At 44.6% G+C, this 15,719-nt stretch overlaps 1 long non-coding RNA gene across 1 annotated transcript in view; it reads right to left on the bottom strand.

The window, feature by feature from the left end:
* Positions 1-604: 604 nt before the first annotated feature.
* LOC127207435 (uncharacterized) overlaps positions 605-15,719 on the bottom strand; it is a 19,492-nt gene continuing 4,377 nt past the window's right edge. Inside the window, exons 2-3 of the long non-coding RNA XR_007832912.1 lie at positions 6,540-6,671; positions 605-686 (exon numbers count right to left, since the gene is read on the bottom strand). This is a non-coding gene — a long non-coding RNA (uncharacterized LOC127207435). The remainder of the gene's footprint in view (positions 687-6,539; positions 6,672-15,719) is intronic.

Genomic DNA, 15,719 nt, shown 5'->3' with positions numbered 1-15,719 from the left:
GGTCATGTAATACCTACCTTCCTCTGTCTTTCCTTTCCTGTGGTCTTTTCATCTTGTACAGTGTTGAAGACTGGAAACTTGATTCTAATGACTATGTTAGCAGTGTCTTTTGGGCTATTGAGATGGCTCAGTGGTTAAGAGCACTTGCTGCTCTTCCAAGGGGATCTAGACTTGGTTCCTAACACCCATGTGGTGCCTTACAACTCCTTGTGTTTCCAATTCCACAGGATCTGATGCCCTCTTCTGGTCTCTTTAGGCACTGCATGCTAGTGGTGCACAGATACACATGTGAGTGCAACTGTTACACACATAAAATAAGATCACTAAACAAACAGACAAACAGAAAGACAGTGGTTTCATTAACATGTGTGCAAATAATTTCAACTTTGCAGACATTCAACCCAAACCACACTAGCTTGAGTTTTCACCGTCTATAATGAAACTTATGTTACAAACAGGATAAAGAGTTTTCATCACATGAAATTGTGAATCCATCAGAGTTCTTCCATACTGTTTCGAGTTCTGGGCTGGAAGCAGAACGTTTGTCCCTTTGATCTTGGAGTGATTTTTCTAGAGCCCGGCTATAACAAAGCAAACATGTGCTGTTCTGGATAAGGAACTCAGGTCTGGGGGAGATCTCAGCAGAGGAAGGGCCAACACACCCCAGTGGCATCTTCACAGGGTCCCTAGAAAGAGAACAATTTTAGCTTCATTGATTAATACTCGGGTCAGCAGATATCAACAGCAAACATAAACCTGCTTTCATGTCCTCCCAGGCCAGAAGTCCTCCCCACCCACCCCCAATGCAGGAGACTGCCAAAATAGAAATGGCACCCTGTGAGTCTGAAAGGAGTCCTCAACCCAGAGCAAACAAGGTTTTGTCTTGTTTTCTGTTTTCTTTTGTTTTTCTCTAAGACGTTGGCCTCTGTGTTTTCTTTGTTTGCTAAGGACCTCATTAGAAAAGAGTTGAATATCTACAATTCCCTACGATTAACACACATGGTCTTTTGTGAATGATGAATTCAGCCAACTGCAGTGTCTGCCTCTATTTTTCCGTCCCCGTCCGTCATAAATCCTGAAACCTACGAGCGATGATGTGGTTTGGCCTTCTCCCGACGGTGCTGGCTGGAGCTCGCGGCACTCATGTCTCCAGTTTTATTGTGTTGGGAAGACAGACAACTCTTTCAAGTTGTTGATGGAGATGCTGGCCATGGCCCAGTTCTCTAGGGTGATGATCTGCGGATTGCTTGCTCTGAGGCATGGCTTTCCCACTGGCCAGCAATTTCCTTCATGGAAGACCATGAAGAAAGTGGTAATGCTCATCTCATCAGTTAGTGGGAGGTGGGGAGTGGGAGAGGTGGGGATGTGCCCGTTGAGTTTGAAAACAGAAAAGAAAATAAGTAGCTAGGTACCATACACATTGGTTTAGCCCATCCTCTCTCCTTCCCTCCTCTTCTGAATGAATTTGTTAAACATCTTATGTACCTTTCACTATACTGGGTATCGGCAAGTCCTAAAGAAGTTCATGGTCTGGCATGGAAAAGGCAACTATAATTTGGGAAACCAAAGCCAGCTGTGGGTTTATATTGCATTAGTTAGAGGAACAATGGCTGCTCTAACAACAAGCCAGCGTTTCAGTGTCTTAACAGAAACTATTGCTCAGAGAGGCCAAAGACAGCCCTTATCTGAAGGCGGCTTTCTCTCCTCAGTCACGAAGGAGCCGGGCTTCTCTCTTAGGGCTTGGCTTTCCGTGTATCTTTAGAATCATTTCCAGGCCTCCTGGGTAGTAGAGCCGGCAAAGCCACTTTCCAGAAACTCCACTGTGTTCATTCTCCAGGGTGAAAACTTGTCCTATGGCCTTGGCTGGCCTAGAAGAAGGCCAAGAAGTGCAGCGTGAGGCAGGGTGTGCTGTACCCCACAGACTAGAGGGAGAAAGGAAACACAGCCGACTGTGAGCCACAAAGCGAGGGCGAACTCACCCGGCCCCCCTTTCTGATAATGGAAGACAGTAAGAAAAACATACACTGGTAAGTTGGGGAAAGGAGAACAGACATTTGTGAGTCCCCAGGTAGGGACACAGGCAGATCCAACCTGTTTCTCCAAGCGAGAAAGCATGATGCTGTTTGTGCCAAATCCCCTACCGCAGTGTGGTCTGCCTCGTTTTCTCTCTCTTTTCTTTCTTTCTTTTCTTTTTTTTTTTTTTTCTGGAAAAGCTCATAAAAACTAAGTCTAAAACAAATGCGCTTCTTCTGAGAGCAGGTTTGGGTGCCCTTGAAGACTCTTACCGTGCAGAGCTCCTTTTAATGGGTGCCATCTCACTGTCGGGGAAATGAGGCACTACCTTGAAGTCAGGTTTGTTCGTTTCCCTCCCACCCCCAGGCCCAAATCCCCTCCATTTTTCTTATAGCCTCAGTGAGCACAGTTTCTTTCATCTTAATGCAACCATGGAGAAGATGAAAGGAAAATTTCCTTAATTCAATAGTGAAACTTCCCAGTTGTGAAGCACTTTGAAATACAAACTAATTAATGCGCACAACGCTCTTTCTCAAGCAGGAAGGATTGCTCTGTCATTCTCCACAGCTGAGAAGGCCGCAGTTAAAGCAGGTTGCCCCAGGCTGTGCACCTCATCTGAGAACTTGGAGGCAGCCGCTCTGCTTTCTCTTAGGACACGATGCCTCCTCTCTGGAGAGTAATCAGCTTTTATACGGGTTGTAGCTAACAGCAACTTCCGCAGATACTCCACAGCGCCCCTGGCACCAGCTAGGCAATTAGTAATGTTCTTGTCACCAGCTCGGAGCAATCCACCAAGGAAAATAAAGGAAAAGTGATTCACTGCGTGCCCTCCCCCCAAACACTTTGGGAGATTGAAAACTACTTTAACAACAATCAGAAGCAGCGAGCTAAACTGGGGACCAGAAAGGAGGCAAGCATTTTGTTCATATCCGTATGCTGTTAAGATCTTAATGCCACAATTACTGTCCTTTTACAGAGAAATTGAGCAGACATCACTGTTCCCAACGGTAGCCATTACTGAGTCTTTCGATAATGCCTTTATTTTGACTTGGCTCAACAGTGTAAAGTATTGTAGGCAAATAACACTACAGCTATTTCAGTGAAAAACCAAACAAAACAACAACAACAAAAACCCACCAACTACAAAACCACAAACAACCATAGTGACATTTTGTGCGAGGCTTTGCCTGAGGCACATCTTCTGAATGAAACAATTGGTTCTAAAGGGCTCCATGGTTGTATAATGACAAGCTGACCAGACTGTTTTTGAAATCTCTAACTACCCCGTGGAGCCCAAAAGCCTTGTAATGTCCCATAGTTAAAATGTTTATTTTTCCAAGACCAGATCATAGTTTGGTTATGAGGTATAGGGGCTGTCGTAAACAGTGCTGGCTGTCAGGAATAAAAGAAAACCTTCTGATAGAGCTCAAATCTCTTTCTTCCTTCTTGAAGTTCATGCTGTTTATGCTAGCAATGGATTAATAGGCATGATAAAAATCCAGTCAGGTTGTTCTGGGCTCATTTTATTTGGGATCGTAGAGAGATGTGACATGTGTACATCATTAATCTGTATAGTTAACATGAAAGCCAGTGGCTACTCCACCGGGACAAGTGCAAACTGGGATATGCTCTACCTATAAAGTAATTGTCACGTACCGAAGACATTATATGACAACAAGGCTTCAAAATGTCTCATCATAGCTATATTACTCATTGAAACTATGGTCTTTGGCTCTGTTGGTCCTCTTGTGGAGTTCTTGTCACCTCTAGTGGGGGCGGGGCTAATTCTGAGATGGACTCTGTTGGCTGTTTTTCGATCATTTCCCCCTGAATAGGACTGCCTTGCCAGGCCACAGAGAAAGAGGATGAACTCAATCCTGATGTGACTTGGGGAGCTGGGATGAGTGGGGAGGGGAGCTCCCCTTTTCTAAGGAATGATGGAGGGGGAGGGGAAGGGAGGGTGGGGCTGGGAGGAGAGGGGGGAGGGGGCTATGACCAGGATGTAAAATTAATAAAAAGGAATTGTGGCATTTCCAAAAGATCGGGTTAAATACAATATTTTATTAAAACTGGTATTACTTGTTCTCTATTTCTGAACATTTGGAATTGTGTAGGCGAATGGCATGTTCCCACAGGACAGTATTGCTGTGAAATGCTCAGCTAAAAGTTTCCTAAATGCAAACATGCGTTCATTCACCCAATCAGACCCACAGAAACCTCCGAGGGAGCTCCCTTTAGCATCAGAAAATGTATTAAGGAAATATTTTCTTCTTGTTCTTGTTCTTCTCCTCCTCTATACGTAGTTCTGGGGATTCAGCTCTTTGTGCATTTGTTTGCCACCCTACATCCCCAGGAAGGAAACCATCTTTCTCACCTTCCTCAGTGACTTCCTCCCACGTGGCTTCAGCTCCCCAACACTTCTCTTATCACCACCCCTTCCCACGCCGCCAAGGGCCTGAGCTGGCCCCAGTGCTGCTGGCTGTGTGCTGTGACAGCCGGATTACACGCTTCAGCTAACTCATCTCTTTGCCCATTTCCCCTTAAGTTTCTAGAACCAGAAATTTAGCCCTTCATTGTTCTGTTTCCCTCATCAACCCCAATGCCCGGAGTGATGTTCTAATGGAAAATGGAATCCGTGGGAATGATTCCTTAGTTGATACTGTTACTTTTGTTCTTTTAATAAGAGTTGGGGTTGGAGAGATGGCGCAGTGGCTAAATGCTCTTACTGCTCTTGCCGAGGACCAGAGTTCAGTCCCTGGCACCCACACTGGGTGACTCACAACAGCCTGGCATCCCAGCTCTGGGGGAAGTGGTGTTTTCCTCTGCCCTTTTTAGGCACCCACACTCACATGCACATGCACAGACAAACACATAATTAAAAACAAATCTTCTAAGATAACTGGTAGAAGTTTTAAAAATTACCCATTCTAGGTTGCCTGTGCCTTGGTGGATTATGACACGCCCACCCACTTACAGGCAGCACTGTTTGGCCTCAGTGTATTACAAACAACAACAAAACCATGATATAAAGTTAGGAGAGGTGAGGGTGAGTTGAAAGGAGCAAATGTGGATGGATGTGATCAATACACACTGTATACATTTATGGAATGTTCAAAGAATAAATGTTCAAAGAATCGCTTTTCAATTTATTTCATTTTTTTTGGAGCCCCACATTTTATTAACCACTATTTTTCGTAATTACTTCCATTAACTCAGTATGCTATAAAAATAGTATTGGTGACTACAGAATGCTATGTGAAAATTATAACGTGTAAATAATAAAGTAATGAGTAACTCCTTTGTATTTGTATAGCATAAGCCAACAAAGAGTATACATTTGCATGCACTGCAGATTGAGATGCCTCCTACAGAAAACTTAGATTGTGCTCAGGCATTATATAATTTAGTGTCCAAACCCAAACACGCTGAGAGTTGACAGGATTGCTAAGATAGTCACTCTGACACAAAATGTGTAAGGTAGACTGTTGTGAACAACACCAGTGACCAGGACACCTGGTCACCCTGAGCATATTTAATCAGGATCATTTCCCAGGCAAGAGAGCTATAGTACAGAAAGGATGGATGGATGGATGGATGGATGGATGGATGGATGGATGGACAGACAGATGGACAAATGGATGGACAGGTCGGTGGATGGATGGATGAATGGACAGACGGATAGATGGATGGGTGGACAGACAGACAGACAGATGGATGGACAAATGGATGGATGATGGATGGATGGGTGATGGATGGATGGCTCCCACAGGCTGATGGGAAGAAAAGGATCTTCACTCATAATAGAATCCCCAGGAAGTAGGACCAACATTTTAAGATTGAGTCTTCTGCGATAGCCACCTCCTAGGGATGGATGCCCCCCAGCGACTTCTCCCCAGGTGAATCACACATTGCATGAGCTCTGTTTGTGAAGTTTCATCACCTGCCCATCAGCTCTCCCACCCAGAAATCATATTAGAGGTCTGGCCTCCTCTGTTTGGGGGCGATTCCTTCCTGGGCCAGTGTTTAATGAGCCGACACCTTGCTCCTTCGTTCTGAGCTTGCCATCACAGAAGCTGGAATGAAACAACGAAGGAGTGCCAGCTCATTAAAGACACGTGCCTGTCATGGTTCTTGGTTGTTCCGACTTGCCTTGGAGAAAAACTAATAACTGTGTTCCCTTGATCAGTGCTTCCAATTAAAATGTGTGCATGCATTAGTATCTTCACTGGAGAAATGGAGAAATTGTGGTTCCAAGCCATGGAGAAATGTATCCAGAGGGTGAGTTGTGGTGGACTATTCGAGAAAGCCTGTGGCGTTTCCCGTTGTATCATCCTGCTTCATAGAAACCCCTCGTGAAAAAGGTATACTGCTTTAGTGTCTCTTACCACAAAAGCTTAAGTTATTCCAGAGTAATAAATGTGTGACTGTCACACAAGGTCTCCTACCTTGTGCCGTTCCTTTGGTTTGTTCCTTGGGTCAATGTGATCCCACGTAGCTAATAAACACAGAAAATCTAGGGGACTTACGTGTTGCTTTCACTCCACGATGCCGACTGGCATTATTTAAGATTTCATTCAAAACCTCCTTTAGGGTGACTTCTGTGCACCTGCAGTGCCCGTTCAAGAAGATCAACAAATGGCTGAAGACAGATTTCTCAGCTAGAGGAAAGAATTATTACCTTACCATCAGTCTAATGAAAACAGAGGTGAAATACCAACCTGCACTAGATAAACAGCACGCTGAGCCATCCATCACGCTCAGCGGCTCTGAGCCCAGCGCCCTAACCAACGCCACCTGACTACTGCGCCTGCGCAGGCACGCTCACAGCATCGGAGCTCTGGGACCTTTCCTCGCAAGTTTTATCCAAATAAAAACGCACACAGAAATCCATTCAGCTATTCCTTTTCTCGGTGCGAATTCGCCTTTCTCTTCGACAACAGCAGCTTTGCAGGCCTTTGCTTCTCACTCACTCGTATGCTCTGCTGAACTGTGGTGGTGATCCAGGGCCTGCTTCTTCGGAATGGTCCACTCAGCACTTCCCAAGGCGGCTTTCCCAGGATCACCAATTTCATAATCAGCACATTTATCGCCCCATTTTTTTTTCAGCTGTATCGTTACGCTGCAGGCTACCAACCCAAGCTCAGCTTCCTGCCCCATATCAGACTTCTCCGATCCTGTTTCCAGATGTCCTTTTCCTAAAAGCCAGATCTCTGATAGCGTCTATGCAGCCAGGCTCTCACGGAAGTCCTCTACCTAACGCTCGTTCCTCCCTCAGTCTCATCTTGAAGTCGGGCTCACCGTCTCATGGACTCTTGACAGCTTGTAGCAGGTGCATTTAAATTTAGAGGTGGGGACTGGGTGTAGCTACTCCCAACCTCAGAGCCCAAGACAGATACTAGGATGTGGTTTCTACCATTAGATCTAGCCTCGTTTTGTTAAAAACCCTGAGTGTACAAAACTCCGAGCCTTCGCTGTTCTCAAAAGCCTAGGCCCTTTCACAGCATGATTCTTGCAGAAAAAGTAACATCTCTGCTGCTAACAGTGTAAGAAGCAGATGCAAGGAGGAGGAGGAGTGGGGAATTCTTTACACTAATCCCGCAAAATTCAGTGGGGACAGAACCTGGTTTTAATGATAACAGCCGTGATCACTTCCTCACTCAGGGCAGTAACCTACAGTTTATTTGACGGGTGAAGTTGGGGTATAAGGCCCACTCTCTTAGTCAAGACTTGCTTTCCTGTAGTTACCTGTAGTGAACTGTAGTCCAAAGTGCTAAATGGAAAGTTAGAGGCATCAGCAATGTACAGGGCTTCAATCGTGTGTCCTCATAAGGAATGAGATGAAATGTTGCCGTCAGCCCCTCCCCCACCCCCGCCCTGCCTACCCAGGACAGGACTCATGCCTGTGCACGCCCCTACTTGTTAGGTTTGGTAATTATGTAGGTTGTCAATCTGACCATCACTATTTAATCTTTACTTCTCATGGTCCCAAAACCAGAAGAGTAATCATGGTGGCAAAGCTGATATGGCAAGAGAAGCCAACAGGTGCCTCATTTGAGTGAAGACATTAGTGTTCTTGACTTAAAGAAAAGAAAGAAACCGGATGCCAAAGTAGCCAAGATCTATGGGAAGATTGGAACTTCCATCCACGAAATTGTGAAAGAATAAGAAATGTATGCCATTAACCTTTACTCACAGTTTTCTATTTCTCCTATTAACTTCACTACATTCATAATTTTGCAAAATAACTTTTTAAATTTTACTTTACAAATTGAACATTGTCTGAAATGAATTAATAATTTTAGTATTTCCTTAAAATGAAAAATATAAATATTGCCTTTTCTGAAGTACTAATAAGAAATTAATAAGTGTCAAGATTGACATTCCTTACTCAGTGAAAATATCCTTCAAAAAATAAAAAAATTATGAAGCCTGTAAAAAAAAAAAAAGAAATGTATGCCAATTTTCATTTTTGTCCTTCAAACACCATGTTACAGCCACAGCAAGTTCTGTGTTAAGGTAGAATGGGCATTAAAGAGTGCATGTACAAACGGGAAAAACAGCCTGATTCTCAGTGCCAAGTATCTATTGGGGGTCTCAGAAGACTCTCCCATGAGTTATCCCATTTTGGTTACCCATACCCATACCCTGCCATACCAGGCTTCTTGTTCCTTCTATGCTTGTATGTAGGCTTTGAACTTTTACAAACTTACTTTACTTGGAGGTCTTTAATGCTTACACCTTCCTGCCAAGCCACCTACCCTAGATAGGAGAGAAAAGATGCGAACAGGACACGTAAACCATTTTAGACTCAGTTCCTTGGAGCTCTCAGAGTCTGTACTAGGAAGATTATCAGTTGGCAAAGATCATGCTCCTGCAAGAGGCGGTTCCTCTTCTGGTGGACAAACATCAAGTATTCTCTCACAAGTCTGTTTCCAGCACACAAAAACCACACACCCTCACACAGGTCTATTTCACATCCCACACTTTGGATCAAAAGGAAAACATGTTTACATCCACTACACTTGTATCAGAAAGTTCATTTTGTCTCGTGATGTCTGTGCGCTGAGTATCACCAAGCCAATCTGAAACGCCGACCGTTTCACTTTCCTAGTGTATTTATTGGAAAGTAAAGAAAAACTGTAACAGTTTTAAATTTTTAACTTAATGCTTTGAAAATTGCATGCTTGTTCAAATGCAATGTTTTCAGTTAGTAGCACCTAAGCCAGAGTGCTACTTTTAATATTCTCGACTTCACATCTTGTTTGACTGTGTGGTGTTGTGGGCAAGTGTGACAACTCAACCAAATTCTTACCAGTGTTCTGATCATTTCCACATCCCCAATGCATTGTGGCTTTTAGTGACTGAGTAATTACATTAATGACACAAACCTCAAAGTAGGGAGTATAATTCTTTCTAAAATTATTTTATTTATGTGTGTGTGTGTGTGTGTGTGTGTGTGTGTGTGTGTGTGTACATAAGTGCAGGTCCTGAAGAGGCTAGAAGATGGCATCATATCCCCTGGAGTTACAGGTGGTGCAGTCTGTCTGATGAAGGTGCTAGAACCCAGCTAGGGTCCTCGGCAAGAGCACCACACACTCTCAGCCAATAAGCCACCTCTCCATCTCTAGGGAGTAGAATTCTTGGAGTGACCACATCGGCATTTTCTTTGGTTTTACAATATAAGAAAATACTATGGTTTTTTTTTTATCTTTTGCATGATAAATAAAAGAAAGTCATGCATATTTTTTGAACAAAGACCTGCTAGAGAATGGGCTTAAAATTTTCTAGCACATCATGAATCCTGCTGATATCTGTTGATCTTTGAAATCACAACAGATAGAAAATTGAATATTAAATAGATTTGTGTAATGCTTATGACATGGCAAGTACTAACTGCTTGTCTTATTTATTGCAGTAATCCCACAGTATCTTAGGATCCAGTGTAGGAATGAAGAAGTCAGACCCAAGTGCTTCTCAAGATATTGAAAATGGTCATGCTTCAGTCAATTTACAGGAAACGGATGACTAAGGGGACACATTGACTCTTTATAGTCAGAAATGTAGCCTCTCCCTCTCCAAGATGCAGTGGACCTTCACTCATGGTGTGTCTGCCACTTTTCATGATTGTGACAGAATGCTTTTGAGAAAGCAACATAAAAGACAAGGAGGTTACCTTAGCTCATGGTTTCACTAGTCCAATCCATGCTCGAATACTTCTGCTTTTACACGTGTGCACAGTGAGACAGAGCATCAGTGAGCAGGGTGAAGCAAAGAGCCTACTTCACATCAGAGAGATAGGTGCAGGGTGGGGTGGGGGTGGGGAGCCTAGGCACAAAGTATTCTCATAATGATCAGACCTCCCCAGGGACCTGCTTCCTCTAAACAGGCTCATAGCCTCTTTCCCACCATCCCAGTATAGTGCTATCAAATTATGTCTCTATTAATAGATCAACCCATTGACTAGGCCAGACCTCATCACGGTTTAGGCACTTCCACAAAGTCCTACTTCTGAACACTACCCTGGGGACCGAGCACAAGAGTTTTTGTGTGCATGTGGAGGGTGTGGCCATTCAAAGTACGCATCACTGTCATGTGCCACTGCACTGGAAAGACACCGCGAGAGACTCTCAGCAGTCACTGGCCTTGCAAAACATTTGACAACACCTCCTTGCTGCCACGTTAACCAAGAAGCTTGTTATTCAGAAGTCTCCCAACAAACAGTGAACAGTATCAGGGCACAGTCTATGGAGCCCATGTTCAGGGCAGATGACATTCCAAATAACCCATACACCTACCTAAGTCCCTGGTGACTGAAGTCACCTCAAGTGACATGAGTTGCCCTCAAGACATTCTGGACAAATGACAGGTCTCTGCCTGTCTGGTTTCTTATTTTGTGCCCCAGTGCAGTTCGCCCAAGGTCACATAATGGCCTCCTTTTGCTCAGGGCATAGTGTACTCCCAAGGTAGATGTATTTTGAAAATTAGTTCCTTAGTATATTGACGAGTATGACTATAAAGAAAAAAAAAGTAGAGATGGTGAGGGAGCTCTATGATTTTGGAGGGAAAAAGTTTGGGAAATGAAAATAGAGAGACAGTTTGGTCCCGGGACTGTCGGGAGGACCTCGCACTGATTTGCGAGGCTCGGCAGGTTTGTGTTCTGTGTGACGCTGTATCTACCCCTGTTTTTTCCGAAATGATTTTTCCAAGATGGAAGGCAAACATTACATCTCCTTACACTATACATTTGTTTACGTTACTGAATGTCCAGAGACCAGCCATTTGTCCCATCCCCTTCTGAAAGTCACCTCACTATTATCCCCAAGCACGTACACTTAATGGAGGAATAAAGTTTAGATGATCAATGCTGGCACCATGACTGTGCTAGCGTCTCACCCACCATGGCTGCTCCATAAAATGACAAATGATAAGAAGAGCTGAGGCTTTGGGACTTTTCTTCCATGCTTGTGAAACCTGGACATAATCCAGCTGTCGGTTCAAAGACAGGCTTCACCTGTCCTGGTTTAGATCCATCATGCGTGCAAAATGGAAAGATAAGGTTACACCCAGTGAGGTACTGACACGTGGGAACCCGAACAGACCCAAGGGCCACGTTCATTAAAGCAGAGCTCTGCCAGGTCAGGCTTATCACCTGAAGGGACTGCCGACTCCCCAAAAGTGCACAGTTGAAGATCAAACTCAACAAACCCCTACATACGGCTAAGAGGCACTTGGAGGACCTGCCTGAAGCGCAGCCTGAACTTTGCTGGCATCTGTTCAAATGCCTCCAGTGGTCTTTGATCATAGAGCTGAGGGCCACAGGATTGCAGACCAAACTTGGACTCACATACCCTTAACACTGACAAAAGGGTAGATTAGAAGGAATCGGAGTCTTCAATCCATGTCAAGTAGATATCACACAAACCCCCTTCAAGCTGCAGGCCGCACCGGGGCACCAAAGTCTGTCTCAGTGAGTATCTTTCAAGATATTTTTCAATTCCTATTTCTCCCTTGCTGAGCTCATGAGTAACCATGTATTTATTTCTCCACTGTATTTACATTTTTCTAGGTCACGCCATGTGCTATGCCAATTTTGATGTGGCCTAGATTCTGGACAAACATAATAAGGATTTGTTTTTCTCAGGTAATGCAGAGTTCAAGCCAAGCTCTAGGAGGGAAAGCTGGTCTCGCCGTCATTTGACGCGATGTCTTGACAATTATGGATTGGCCCAGCCCTGTTTTGTATGTACCGTGTTCTTAGAAGGCCCCACTCATGGGCTCTATGACTGGCTGGGTGCCAGGTGTTTAGAGAAGAGAAGCCTGTGAGTTAGGTGTGTGCTGGTGGGGTGCGGGTGGCCTGGGGGAGCCATCAGCCCTGCCTAGTGATGCTCTGCACTATTAGTCTGGGCCAGCTGCTCTGCACGGGAAGAATTTGTGAAAGCCATGTCTATGACCCCTGGAGTCTGTGGGCCATAGAGTGGCATTTTAAGAAAGGGCTTTCTTGTACTTGGATCCCCATCTGTCATTTGCAGAACTCTTTCTCAGTGTGTAGAATGTGTGGTATGTGTCTCCTGAGGGAATAGGTACTTTAGTTGCTAACTGTACAAGGAAAGAAGCTTTAACTCAGGATGGGATTCCACACCAATAGACCATCCACAAGCCCAATCTATCAGGTGTGTTTAACCTGCCTACTCATTCAAATACCACAGCTTAGCCTCCCCCACCTCAAGTGTGCTTAGTGAGTTACAATGACCTAAAGTTGGGTACAACCAGCTCATACACAAAGCCTATTTTTTCTAAGGCATAATTTCCCTAGTACTGTATAGAAAGTGAGGATTTCCCGTCGCCATGAAAGAGGGAAAACACTTAAGTCAAATCACAAGTCTACCTGTTCAGGTCAAAGGACAAAGCTGCTGTGCTGGATTATTGCATCAAAGAGGCAACTATTTTCTATGCTTTCCTCTTAATTATCCACCTCCTTTATGAACATGAATTCTAAACTAAAAGTCTTCTGTGCACCTGTGGCACATGCGTATGTGTACGGAGAACAGAGATCAATGTGAATGTCCTTTCTTAGGAGCCATCAACTTGTTTTTTTAACACCATATCTCTCACTGGGCTCAAGGTCATCAAACCGACCTGCTCCTGAGTCCCAGGGTTCCTGTTGTCGCTAACTAGGGTGGCGAGGGCACACCATCACACCCAACTCCTTTTAAATGGGCTCTGGAAATCAAACTCACGTTTCTGTGCTTGTGTTGCCAGCCCTTTACTGGTTGAGCCTTCTCCCCAACAAAGCAAAACCCTCTGGCAGTTTAAATGACCCACTTCCAGGTTGTGTCACATCCACACATGAGTGTCAGGCAAAGCCGCGAGCTACTGTGCCATCAGTGGCACATCTGAATTTTGCATAAGATTACGGAGTGGCACATGGCATGTTGGATACTTGTCTTCAATAAGCTTATGATAGCTGAGCTTTGTTTATTGTTGGACTAGTATCACTAAATACATTATTGAAGTTGTCATTTAAAATAGTCTTTAAAGCATAAAATGACAATCTCTCTGGGGTTTACATGTTACTTAGTGGCAAGTAGCAGCTCTTATCAAGCCATTGATTACCATGTAGGGCCAGTGTTCTTCCCTCTGGCTTCTACTCTGTGATTTAGCTCCCCTGTTATGTTTAAGGTGAAATATCCACTAGCTTGGTGTGGTGGCGCATGCCTTCAATCCCAGCACTCGGGAGGAATAGGCAGGTGGATCGCTCTGAGTTCAAGGCAATCCTGGTCTACAAAGAGTCCAGGAAAGCCAAGGCTACACAGAGAAACCCTGTCTCGAAAAACAAACAAACAAACCAACAAAAAAGAAATGTCCTCAATAGGCTTGTGTGTTTGAACCCTCAGTCCCCTGTTGGGAGGTTGTGGAGTCATTGTAGCGGGAAGTATGGCTGTCAGAGGGGAGTCACTTCTGATAGTCATTTGAGGGTTACAGCTCAGATTTCTCTGTTTCTGGTTTTTGTTTTTTGTTTTTTGTTTTTGGGTGTGTGTGTGTTTGTTTCTGATCAGCATCACATGGGAAGCCCTCTGCGCCTCAGTGAGCTGACCCACTCCACCTGCCATGCTCTCCCTGTTGTGATGAGCCTGTGAGCCCCTTAGCCAAAATATATCCTCTCTCCCCTAAGTTGCTTCTCTCAGCTATTTAGCCAAGCCCGGAGAAGACCTGGAGGAAAAGGTAAGTGTTCATTACTAAGTTAGTGAACACCTAGAATGGCTGCATTCCAGGTGGTTCCAAGTAGATGATATTCTGGGCAGGGCAAGATTGTGACAGGCAGTGAGAAGTAGATGTTGGAAGTCAGGGCACAGAGAGGGGTAACCGCAGCAGTACGGAGGATTCCTTAAAAGGGGTAGTAAAACTAGTCCATATGATACGGCAATGGTGAACACATGTCATGGACCTTTGTACACACTTATAGAATGCCAGCACCAGGAATGACTAAGTCTGGGTGATGTTGATGATGATGATGTGGGCCCATCAATTATAACTGGCATGCCATCTATGTGACTAGTACTGACGATGGAGGATGCTCTCTGTGTTGTAAGGGAAGAGGGTGTATGTATGGGAAGGCTTTGAACTTTTTGCTCATTAGTGCCCTACAAAATTAAAAAAAAAAAAAAAAAAAAAAAACAAATGCACAGAAAATATGTGAGAAAATCAAAGTGTCCCCAAGATAAGTGTGCTGAAGTAAAAAGGGTAGTGTCTATACTTTGGAAACAAGAATACTTAACAGCAAAAAAAGGGAACAGCTATGGGGCCTTGCACTTGTGGTGTGCCCTGCAAAAATGACAGGCAAACCAAGGCCTGGGCTTTTCACCAAGGATTAGAGCAAGGGAAAATATGATGGGTTGCGAGGTCTATGATTATCACAGCAGGTTCCAGGTGGCTGAAGCTGGTTCTCCAGAATTGTACATGGCTCAGAGGAAGGGAACTGGTTCTCCAAGATCTGCCAAGAAATCTGGAGGAGATTGAGTCCCAGGGAGCCAACAGAGCATTTTAAAGCAGATTTTACAATCAGAATGTCATTCTAACTTAATCTAGAAAAGGCAAGACAAAAGGTTAAAAATGAAGCAGATCTCAGCGCACACATACTGTCCACTCTGCCCCAGTGAGTACCAGCCAACCTTGGCAAACAAAACTAGGAAGCACAGAGGGAGGGCTCCGATGAGGCCCTCTTCCTGGAACAGTTCAGCGCGCTGGAGCCGGTGTGGGACCCATGCCAGCCCTGCACTCTCCCCAGCCAGGTCCCCATCGATCTGCAGTGTTTTTCCCCTCCAGCCAAACTGACACTTCCCTTCTGAAGAGCCTCTGCGGTTCTTTCTGTTTGTTGGAGACGTCTTCCTTTGATGCCCTCAAGGGCTAAGGTACACTTCACACTCCACACTCTTCAGCTCTTTGTGGGTCTACCCTCTTGAATCATCTGATGCTTTGTACCCCCAAGCAGAATGTTCTATCCTTGCTGACGGGCCTCTGTGTCCCACCCACCTCCTCCTCACCCACCTAGACAAGAGATGGAAACCTACAGCGTTCTCCGAAAGCACACGAATTCATGTAGGTCTTGATTAGAGTATTCTCTGACACCCTGCGACCTTAGGATGGTGCTCATTGACTCAATTCTCTAAACCATACAGTCTGAGGACGGATAAGCCAAGGGCGGAAAT

Source organism: Acomys russatus, chromosome 24, assembly GCF_903995435.1.
Source record: "Acomys russatus chromosome 24, mAcoRus1.1, whole genome shotgun sequence".
Classification (NCBI taxonomy): domain Eukaryota; kingdom Metazoa; phylum Chordata; class Mammalia; order Rodentia; family Muridae; genus Acomys; species Acomys russatus.
Note: the sequence above shows the minus strand (reverse complement) of the source record. Positions and strands in the feature narration are given on the sequence as shown.